This window comes from Mirounga leonina, unplaced genomic scaffold (genome assembly GCF_011800145.1).
Source record: "Mirounga leonina isolate KUSES-001 unplaced genomic scaffold, KU_Mleo_1.0 Mir_151, whole genome shotgun sequence".
NCBI classification, from domain to species: Eukaryota; Metazoa; Chordata; class Mammalia; order Carnivora; family Phocidae; genus Mirounga; species Mirounga leonina.
Window position 1 is genome coordinate 68017867 of NW_023270377.1, and position 12057 is coordinate 68029923.

Here is a 12057-nt window from a genome sequence, read left to right on the forward strand (position 1 = left end):
CGTAGAACAACCATACAAGCCAGCAATTCCACTCTTGGGTATATACCCAAAAGAACTGAAGTTCTCAAACAAATATATGTACAAACACATTCACAGCAGCACTATTCACAACAGTCAAAGGGGAAAACAGCTCAAATGTCCATCAGTGGGTGAATGTATGAACAGATTGTGGTAGCTATAAACAGTAGAATACTATTTAGTTATAAAAGGAATGAAGTAGTGATACATGCTACAAACATGAATGAACCACAAAAACATGCTAAGAGACAGAAGCCAGACACAATAGGCTATTGTATGATTCTATTTATATGAAATATCCAGAATGGGTAAATCCACAAAGATAAAATGCAGACTGGTGGTTGCCAGAGGATAGAGGAGGAAATAAGGAGAAACTGCTTAATAATAGAGAGTTTTATTTTGGAGTGATGGAAAAGTTTTGGTGCTAGATGGAGGTGGTTGGTTGCACAACATTGTGAATATGCTAAATGCCACCAAATCATTCACTATAAAAGATCTGATTTTGTTACGTGAATTTCCTCTCAATAATTTTTTTAAAAATTTGTTTGGAAAAACTTCATTTGTAATAATTTTCAGTATAAGTAATTTATAATAATTACGGTATCATTTCTAGAATCAGTAGACTCAAGCTTTCGAGAGAAGAGGATATTCCAGGAAACTAGGCTCTTGGGTGTTTTATGAATATTTATTTTGGTCCATCCCCATTGCTAATGCAAGGAATATTTTCATTCTCAATTAAAGAAAAATTAAAATTTGTTAAATCTATTTTAACCAGTTGCCATTCGCACCACCACACCTCTGGACACAGAAGAGAGGAAACCCGTAAGATTCACTACCCCCCTCAGTCATTACAAACCCATATCTTACACCTCATGAGCAATCAAAACATTTAATAATCTTTTTTTTTAAGATTTTATTTATTTGACAGAGAGAGACACAGCGAGAGAGGGAACACAAGCAGGGGGAGTGGGAGAGGGAGAAGCAGGCTTCCCGCGGAGCAGGGAGCCCGATGCGGGGCTCGATCCCAGGACCCTGGGATCATGACCTGAGCCAAAGGCAGACGCTTAACGACTGAGCCACCCAGGTACCCCGAGCAATCAAAACATTTAGACCTCTCAAATAATAGAAATTCCCTTGTCTGACTTTTAAATTCTGTTCTTCCAACTTCTTGCTCAACTGCTCTAGGCACAGCGGCTCTTCCAAAGCAACATTTTCAAATACCTAATCTCAGGATGCCACCTTCTTGGTCCCTCCCTTCCTGCCTCCTCATCAGTTTTCAGGAAAACAGTAAGAATGGGCTTTTCTCCTTACCAAGACCTGTCCCACTCTTATGTCTTGCTCTGAATCCCATGCTCTTTTCATACTCCCAGCTTCATCAGAAAGTGAAATCTGCAGCACTTTGAAAGGGTGAAATTCTATTGTGTGACATATCCTAAACTATGGATCTGATTCTTAAAAAAGTGGAATGTCCAGTTTTTTTGGAAATCAGTTTGGAAGGCCCTCAAAATATTAAACATGGAGTTATCATATAACCTAGGAATTTTATTTCTACAATTCTTCTTTAGAATTCTGCTTCACCTAAGAGAATTAAAAACATAGTCCAGACAAAAACTGCCTACTTGAATGTTTACAGCAGCATTATTCATAATAGCTAAAAGTGGAAACAACTCAAATGTCCATCAATTGACAAATAGTTAAACAAAATGTAGTATAGAGATTTAATGGAATATTATTCAGTCGTATAAAGGAATGAAATACTGACACACGCTACAACACTGATTAATCTTTTTTTTAATTTTTTTTTTTTTTTTTGAGAGAAGGAGACAGTGTGAGTGAGCACAGAGGCAGAGGGAGAGGAAGAAGCAGATTCCCCATGGAGCAGGGAGTCCGATGTGGGGCTTGATCCCAGGACACTGAGATCATGACCCAAGCTGAAGGCAGACGCTTCACTGACTGAGCCACCCAGGTGCCTGAATGTTGATTAATCTTGAAGTACAGTAAAAGAAGTCACATGCAAAAGGCCACATATTGAGTGACTCCATTTATATGAAATGTACAGAGTATGCAAATATATAAATAGAAAATAGATTAGTGGTCATTAAGATTTGGGAAAGGGACAATGGGGAGCAACTGCTAATGGGCACAGGGTTTCTTTTGGAGGTGATGAAAAAGTTCTGGAAGTAGACAGTGATGATAGTTATACAACACTGTGAATGCACTAAAAACTACTGACTCCTACGCTTTAAAAGCTAAACTCTAAAATACCTGGAATTGCCAATTGTTTAATCTTTAGAGGTCGTGCTATTTTAGCCAACCTGGTAGCTGTGAATGGTTTCAGACAGCAGTCCAGGCAGATTCTGCTGAGGTTACAAGATTTTGCCTGGACTCCCACCACTTCTTTTCAGTCTTTCTCTAGAAAGGCAGTGTGGTCTGGAGTCAGATCCAGATGTGGCTTTAAGCAACTTGATTGCCTATTTTAAGCCCCCATCTCATTATCTGTAAAACAGAGTCAAACAAATTTAACTTACTGTGTCTTGAAAGATTAGACAATAATATATTCAGAGAGCTTTGCCCATAGTCGGCATTTGGTACATGGCAACTATTTCTGTTATATTAAGGGACTTGCCCCACATTTCTCAAGTCTGAAATACTGACTTTTTAAACAATAGAAATATTTTCTATTTCATTCATATTATTGTCATTTTCTAAATTGATTGCCTACAATTAAGACGCTATATGAATTCCAAGTGAAAAATGAAAAAAAAAAAGTTATCTCCTAATAAGGCGGTTGGTGCTACATGGTAACCACTGGGAGGAATGGCTGCAACACTTTCGAGTGTTTAGTCAAATGTAGCCCTGAAATTAATTTATATTTGATTGTTTTCATAAACATCAACTGTCCTAAATGATACATTTATACAGGACAAGTGCCCAGAAAAAAACATTAGATTTTTTTAAAAGATTTTATTTATTTATTCATGAGAGACAGGGAGAGAGAGAGAGAGGCAGAGGCAGAGGGAGAGATGCAGGACTTGATCCCAGGACACTGGGATCATGACCTGAGCCGAAAGCAGACGCTTAACCATCTGAGCCACCCAGGTGCCCAAAACATTAGATGTTTTTAATGTGCTTAAGAAATCAAACCAAATTTTGAGATAGCATTGAATCCCCTTTTTTGCTATGCATTGTGCCTAGTGTTGAGAGGAAAGATGCCCAAAAAAGGTGTAAGAGCCAGGGTCTTTCACTTCCAGAGTTTAGCAGATCAGTGTTTAGAGAGAAGGATACTAGTGATCGTGCACCAGATCTATGACATGGGGAGAATTCATCTTTCTGCAGCATTAGAAAGCATCCACTATCAATACTCTGGTAGGCTCTGTGAAGACAAGAAGATTTTCATTAAAGTAAAAGTAAAAAATCAGTCTTTACTTCCTCTGATAATGTGCCAACAAAGAAATGATTTCTTTTTCACCAAGAAAGAGTCAGGATTAGAACACAGTACTGAAGACTTCTGGGTCATAGAACTGTTTCTAGGCACAGAAACAAATTATTTTTGGTAATTTCTTATAAAAAGAAATTGTAAATATTAATTCTTTGTGATTGAAGAATAAAATAGCTAAACAACAAATTGTAATAAAGTAAATAAAACTTCATTTTAAAATAGGATAATAGCCTAGAGGGCTTTGTAAATTATCCTCCACTCTGATTTTATTATTTTAGTATCACCAAAAACAGGGCATATCTTTACAATACATCAGATAAAATGTGAATTGGCAGCACTGAGCAAGTTTCAGGCAGGGGACAAGTCTGCTTATAAGGCATAATGGATAGAAAAAAGTGTTTATAACTCCATTTTGCATTCTATGCATATTTTTAGGATACAGATTTCAAATTTTAATTTTCTAATGGCTGAACTTACTTTCTTTTACAGAAGCCTTTGAAAAATTGCAATGTTTTAATTGGTTCACATTAAAGACTCTTAGAAGCTTGAAGAAAAAAGTCTTTCCAGATGAGCAAGAGGTTGGATAAATGTAATGACATATGGTTTGTTTTTTATAGCTACAATATGCGAAAAATAGAAGCATAACACATGTATTCAATGATATATATGTATTTATACATATAAATATATATTCTGCTTATAAATTATGAGATAAGATTATTTTGTACAAATGTGATTTTGTTTTCTTTCTCTTTCTTGTTCCCTTTATGAATAAAAATAACAACTGAAACTTAGAACAATTTTAAACATCTCATTATACCAGGGATCCAGCAAAAGATAAAATCAATGTATGCAAAGCCATGATGCGACACAGTCCCCCGCTCAGACTTGTGAGCGGGGGCTCTCTACAGGGTCTCCGAGCCTCAGGGCAGGAAGACTGTCCAATGATCTTATTACTGAATATTCCTCTGAATCCTTCCAGATGGATGGGTCACAAACTGTTTCTTCAATGTTCCTCAGTAAGGATACTTCTCACATCCTCTGGCAAACTCAGAACATCCCTGGAAGTTCTTCCGTTACGGCCCCTGGATGCCCGAGCCCATCAAGTCACTCATAAACAGGTAAAGACATTTGATTATCACATTCCATGTACTCAATGTTTACATTTTCAAAGGCTATGGTCAAATGACTATATGTTTTTTTTTCCCAAAGCTTAAAAAAAACCTCAATTAATGTGAACTTTTCTCTCATGTAGTATACTTTATTTATTTATCTATCTATTTATTTATTTATTTTTGAAGGCTCACACCTATTTTCAGAAGACCCTTGTTGTGGAAAAGATTGTTCTCATCTAGGAAGAGCGTAGCATATGCTGAGAAGCAAAAAGGAACCTCAAACTCAAGGCAATTTTATCTGTCACTCCTGAGTCTTATGTAACACAGCAGAGGCATACATACCCTCAGGACAGGCCTGGGAGAAGATAGAGGAGGAGGGAGCTGTAATCATCATTTCCTTACCTGTGAATGGTGGCTCCCTTGCCCTGCCTTCCCTGCAGGTGTTTGTTATCCAGGTCCTGTCCTGTGCTACCATTTTACCTCCAGGTTTTGTTGCTACCATCTGTCTCCAAACCACATTTATTTTACCTAGCTCATACTTAGGAACTAAGGGGTCAAACTCTTTTTTTTTTCTTAAGGTTAAATTGGTATTTCACATTATATAAGTTTCAAGCGTACAACAGTGTAATTCAGTATTTGTATACACTACACAGTGATCACAAGTCTAGTTACCATCCATTACCTTACAACTGAGCCCCTTCACTCCTCCGCCTGCCCCAACCCAATCCCCTCCCCCTCTGAAAATCACCAATATAATCTCTATATTTGTGAGTTTGTTTTTATTTTCTTTGTTCATTTGTTTTGTTTTTCAGATTTCACATATAAGTGAAATCATATGGTATTTGCTCTCTCCACCTGACTTGTTTCACTTAGTATAATACCCTGAAAGTCCATCCATGTTGTGGCATATGGCAAGATTTTCTTCTTTTTTTATAGCTGAGTAGTATTCCATTGTGTGTGTGTGTGTGTGTGTGTGTATTCCACTGTGTGTGGAATACACACATTTATCAATGGACACTTAGATTCTTTCCATATCTTGGTTATTGTAACTAATAGTCAGCATAGGGGTGCATGTATGTTTTCAAATTAGTGTTTTCATACTCTTTGAATAAATACTCAGAAGTGGAATAGCTGTATCATATGGTGGTTCTATTTTTAATTTCTTGAGGAATCTCCGTACTGTTTTCCATAGTGGCTGCACTAATTTACATTCCCAGCAACAGTGTACAAGGGTTCCCTTTTCTCCACATCCTCTCCAAAACTTGTTGTTTCTTGCCTTTTTGATAATAGCCAGTCTGATAGATGTGAGGTGATATCTCATTATAGTTTTGATTTGCTTTTCCCTGATGATTAGTGATGTTAAACATGTTTCCATGTACCTATTGACCATCTGTATGTCTTCTTTGGAAAAATGTCTATTCAGATCCTCTGCCTATTTTTTAAATCGAGTTGTTCTTTCGTTGAGTTGTGTGAGTTGTTTGTATATTTTGAATATTAACATATGAGTTGCAAGTATCTTCTCCCATTTAGTAGTTGCCTTTTTGTTTTGTTGATGGTTTCCCTCAGCATGCAGAAGCTTTTTAGTTGGATGTAGTCCCATGCAGTCTTATTTGTTTATTTTTGCTTTTGTTGCCCTTGCCTTTGGAGTCAGATCCAAAAAAACTTGTTGCCAAGATATTGGGGCTTACCACTTGTGTTTTCTTCTAGGATTTTCATGGTTTCAGGTCTTACATTCAAGTTTTATGTTCATTTTGAGTTAATTTTCATGTATGGTGTAAGATAGTGGTCCTGTATTATTCTTTGCATGTGGCTGTTGAGTTTTCCAACACCATTTCTTGAAGAGACTGTATTTTCATTATTTGTATATTTTTGCCTCCTTTGTCATAGATTAATTGACCGTATATGCGTGATTTTATTTCTGGACTCTATTCTGTTTCATTGATCTATGTTATCATTTTTTATGCCAATACCATACTGTTTGATTACTAGAGTCTTGTAGTATAGTTTGAAATCAGGGAGCATGATATCACCAGCTTTGTTCTTTCTCAAGATTTCTTTGGCTATTCAGAATCATTTACAGTTCCATACAAATTTTAAAATTATTTCTTCTAGGTCTATGAAAAATGCCATTTGAATGCCATTGGAATTTTTTTTTTTAAGATTTTATTTATTCATTTGAGACACAGAGATACAGAGAGAGAGAGAGAAAGCATGAGCAGGGAGAGAGGCAGAGGCAGAGGGAGAGGGAGAAGCAGGCTCCTCGCCGAGCCAGAAGCCCGACGTGGGGCTCGATCCCAGGACCCTGGGATCATGACCTGAGCTGAAGGCAGACGCTTAACCATCTGAGCCACCCAGGCGCCCTGCCATTGGAATTTTGATAGGGATTTCACTGAACCTGTAGATTGCTTTGGATACTATGAACATTTTAATCATGTTAATTCTACCAGTCCATGAGCATAGAATATCTTTCCATTTATTTGTATCTTCATTTTTGTTTTAGTATCTTACATCTTCTCCTCTTTCATTTCTGATTTTATTTTTTTGAGCCCTCTTTTTTTTTTTCCCTTTGGTGAATCTAGTTAAAGTTTTGTCAATTCTGTTTATCTTTTCAAAGACCAGCTCTTAGTTTTATTGATCTTTTTTATTGTCTTTTTAGTCTCTATTTCATTTATTTCTTCTCTAATCTTTATTATTTCCTTCCTTCTGCTAACTTTGTGCCTTGTTTATTCTTTTTTTCTCTAATTCTTTGAGGTGTAGAGCTAGACTGTTTATTTGAGATTTTTCTTGTTTGTTGAAGTAGGCTTATATTTAAACTTCCCTCTTAAAACTGTTTTTGCTATATTCCACAGATTTTGGACTGTTGTATTTCTATTTTTATTTGTCTCCAGGTATTTTTTTAATTTCTCCTTTGATTTCTTTGTTGAACCATTGGTTGTTCAGTACCATGTTGTTTAATCTCCACATATTTGTGATTTTTCCAGTTTTCTTCCTTTAATTGATTTTTAGTTTTATACCATTGTGGTCTGAAAAGATGTTTGATATAATTTCAATATTGTTAAGTTTATTGAGACTTGTTTTCTGACCTAATATATTATCTATTCTGCAAAAAAATAAAAGAGTTTATCATCACTAAAATGACCTTACAAGAAATGGTAAAGGGACTTCTTTAAGCTGAAAAGAAAAAGCACAAACTAGTAACTACATATAAAGGTAAAGATCTCACTGGCAAATGCAAATATTTAATAAAGTTAGTGGATTAGCCACTTATAAATCTAATATGAAAGTTAAAAGACAGAAAATAGTAAAATTATCAGTATAATAATTAGTTAAGAAACAAAATAAAAATCTATACATACATACAAACCAAAAATCTATAGTAGATACACAAATGACAATGAGAAAGCAATCCAAACGTAACACTAAAGAAAATCACCAAACTACAAGGGAAGAAAACAAGAAGAAAGAAACAGAGAGGAACTACAAAAACAGCCAGAAAACAATCAACAAAATGATAATAAATACATTCCTGTCAGTAATTGTAAATGGACTAAATTTTCCAATTAAAAGGCACAGAGTGGCTGAGTGGACAAAACAAACAAACAAGACCCATCTATGTGTTACCTACAAAAGACTCACATCAGATCTAACAACACACACAGACTGAAAGTGAAGGGATGAAAAAGGGTATTCCATGCAAAAGGAAGCAAAAAGAAAGCTGGTGTAGCTATATTTGTGTTAGACAAAAGAGATTTTTAAAGTAAAGACTATGATTAAAGACAAAGAAGGGCATTACATAATGATAAAGGGGTCAATCCAACAAGAGGATATACATTTGTAAATATTTATTCACCCAATATAGGAGTACCTAAATCTATAAAGCAAATATTAACAAGCCTTAAAGGTGAAAGGGACAGCAATGCAATAATAGTAGGGGGCTTTAATACCCCACTTATATCAATGGATAGATCATCCAGACAGAGAAGCAATAAGGAAACATTGGCCTTAAAAGACATATTAGACCAGATGGACTTAATATATATATACAGAACATTCCATCCAAAAGCAGCAGAATATATATTCTTTTCTAGTGTACATGGAACATTTCTTTTTAGCACTTTGAATATATCATGCTACTCCCTCTGGAGTAACAAAAAACAAAATTTTGCTGAAATATCAGCTGATCATCTTACGGGGGTTCCCTCATATGTAGCAAGTTGTTTTTTTCTTACTACTTTTAACATTCAATCTCTCTCTTTAACTTTGACAGTTTCATTATAACGTTTCTTGGTGTGGCTCTCTTTGGGTTCATCTTCTTTAGAACTCTCTGTGCTTTCTGGAGCTGGATGTCTGTGTCCTTCCCCAGTTTAGGGAAATTTTCAGCTATTATTTCTTCAAATAATTTTTCTATCCCTTTCTCTCTTCTTCTTCTTCTGGGACCACTATAATGTGGATATTATTTCACGTGATGTTGTGCTACAGGGTAAAGGGTCAAACTCTTTAACTTTCAAAGTAACTGATTAATTGGTGCTAATGCCCCACCCCACAACTTACTTTATTGCAGTTTTCATTTAGCTTATTGTTTTGGAAAGTTTCATACTTATACAGTATAAGCAGAATCACATAATAAACCCTGTTTACTCATCAGCCAACTCAACAATTATAAATATCCAGCCATGCTAGTATGATTTATTCTTCCACCACAGCTCTTTTTATTTTTTTAAGATTTTCTTTTATTTATTTACTTACTTGCTTGCCTACTTATTTATTTATTTATTTATTTATTTATTTTATTTTAGCAGGAGGGGCAGACAGAGAGGGGGAGAGAGAATCTCAGGCACCCTCCACACTGAGCAAGGAGCCCGATGCAGGGCTCAATCCTAGGACCCTGAGATCATGACCTGAGCTGAAACCAAGAGTCGGACACTTAACCGACCACACCACCCAGGCACCCTCTCTTTTTAAATTATATAATTTTTTTCTTTTAGCTAAAATTTATATAAATCAAATTTATATGAATCTGATTTTTTAACCTTAGTTTTGCCTGTTCTTTAACTTCTAAAAATGGATTCATACTGTATCCAGTGTTTTTGTGTCCAGCTTCTTTCACTCAGCACAATATCTGTGAAATTCATCCACATTGCTGCCAGTACCAGTTTTTCATTCTTTTTTTGTTATCGTGGTTTAGTAGTATTCCACTGTGTAAATTCCATACCACAACTTGTCTAATATTTTACTTTCTGTTGTTTCCAGTTTTAGTGATAGCTCGAAAGCTGCTGTGAACATTTTTGTATGAGTCCTTTTGTAGATAAATGTTTTCATTTCTCTTGGGTAAAATTACTAGGTCAAAGGGTAGTTGTTCATTTAGCTTTAAAGTTTAACCTCTTCCCAAAGTGGTTGTGCTGTCACTTCTTTTTATATCATATTTTTTTGTTATTTTGAATAGATAATTAAATCAAGTAGACAAAAAACCCCAAAGTATAACAAGTATATATTGAGAAGTATTCTTGGCACCCTGTTTCTCTCTACCTCACTGTTCCATACTGCCTCTTGCAAGTAAGTGCTTTCATTAGTTTCTTGTGCATTCTTCCAGTTATTTTAAATGTAGTGATGATTAAATAAAAATATATTTGTCCCATTCTCTCTCCTAACACAAAGGTGGCCTACTATATATATCCATAATCACCTCCCGATTTTCACCTAACAACATATCTTAGAGTCTTTCTATATTGGTGAATAAAAAGCTTCTTCGTTGTTTTTTCTAAACCCTGCTCTATTGATGGTTCCTTGGATTAGCTCCAACTTGTTACTATTATACATAATGCTGCAATGAAGAGCCTTGTACCTCCATCATTACATATATATGTAGTAATAAAATTGAGACAAACTTTCAGAATGGTGTTTTAGCCTTATGAGGCCAAGGATTATAGGTATTGTAATTTTGCAATATTGTCAAATTGTGCCCCCGAACATGCTGTAACATGTTGTACTCCCAACAGCAATGCGAGAGAGATCCCCTTGTCCATAGTCTTGCTACCAGAGTGTAGTGATCTTTGCCATTCTCAAACATTTCAACCCAACTACTCTGAGCAGCTGAGGAAAATAAACATGCAAATATCTTATACTCCATGATTTTGTCAGGTGAAGTCCTAAGAAGAACCCATTACATAATTTGTGGGGCCAAATGCAAAACAAAAATGCAGAGCCCTTGTTCAAAAGTTATTAAGAATTTCTGGGGCGCCTGGGTGGCTTAGTCGTTAAGCGTCTGCCTTCGGCTCAGGTCATGATCTCGGGGTCCTGGGATCGAGCCCCGCACGGGGCTCCCTGCTCGGCGGGAAGCCTGCTTCTCCCTCTCCCACTCCCCCTGCTTGTGTTCCCTCTCTCGCTGTGTCTCTCTCTGTCAAATAAATAAAATCTTTAAGAAAAAAAGTTATTAAGAATTTCAAGATGATCAGAGTAGAGTATTAAGCCAAGCACAGGTCCCTTCTAAACATGTGGCCTCATGTAACAGCATAGGTTTTAAGCCCATAAAAGTTATCCCTGGTCCTAAGCATCATAAAGAAAGCAAGAAATCTTTGAATAAATACCTTATTTTACCTTAAAACTCGATGCACATTTTTGTACTACTCCATATAATAATTATGTTTTATATTACTTATATCAAGTCAAATTCATCTTTCAGGAAGGTGTATCATAGCTATTATATGCAGTGCTCCCTGGCAGCCACCAGATACCTCCCATAGTCTGACGGGAGAACTCTAGATGACATATCCCAGAATTTCCCTTCTTCCAAACAATTTAACACTAATCATTTAAATACAAGGACCCCACTTTCTCTGCCTCACATCTGAATGACCAAATAACTACAATGATGGGAATTGAAGGCCAAGCGGAGGCTGGTGCTGGGACAGTCTTTGGAAGAAGATCCACAAGTCCACAATTGCACTGATGTTTGCCTTAATGTCTGATAACATGATGTCCATTCAGGAGCCTCCTTTGCCCCTGCTAAGTAGGACAACGGTGCTCTGTGCAATGAGGTTTGGAATGCTTCTGCATTTTCAGAATGTTTATTATTAATGGTGTTGGGGACTGCCAAGAATCAGTGTTGGTGGGCTGGAGATGAAGCTAGAGGAAATTTCTCAAAGAATTTGGAATAGTCCCTTCTGAAATAATAGAAAGCAAGTGCAGTGGAAGGAAACAAGTTTTGTAGTAAGATATTGGGAGAGAGCCAAGCCAGGTGCTGTGTTAAGGGCTTTATATACATCGTCCACAGAGCCCCCCTCTTAGCACTGCTCCACAAACAGATAACATCTGAAAAGAAGACAGACACAGAGGGGTGAAGAGACATCTATTCAAATAGGCAAAGAGAAAAAATAGAACTGAATGTCAAACAATTAATACAAATATAGCCAGTATACTCATGAGGATTGAGGGAAGAGGGAAGAACAATTCGATAGTAAACTTATCCACACTTTCAAGCCATTACTG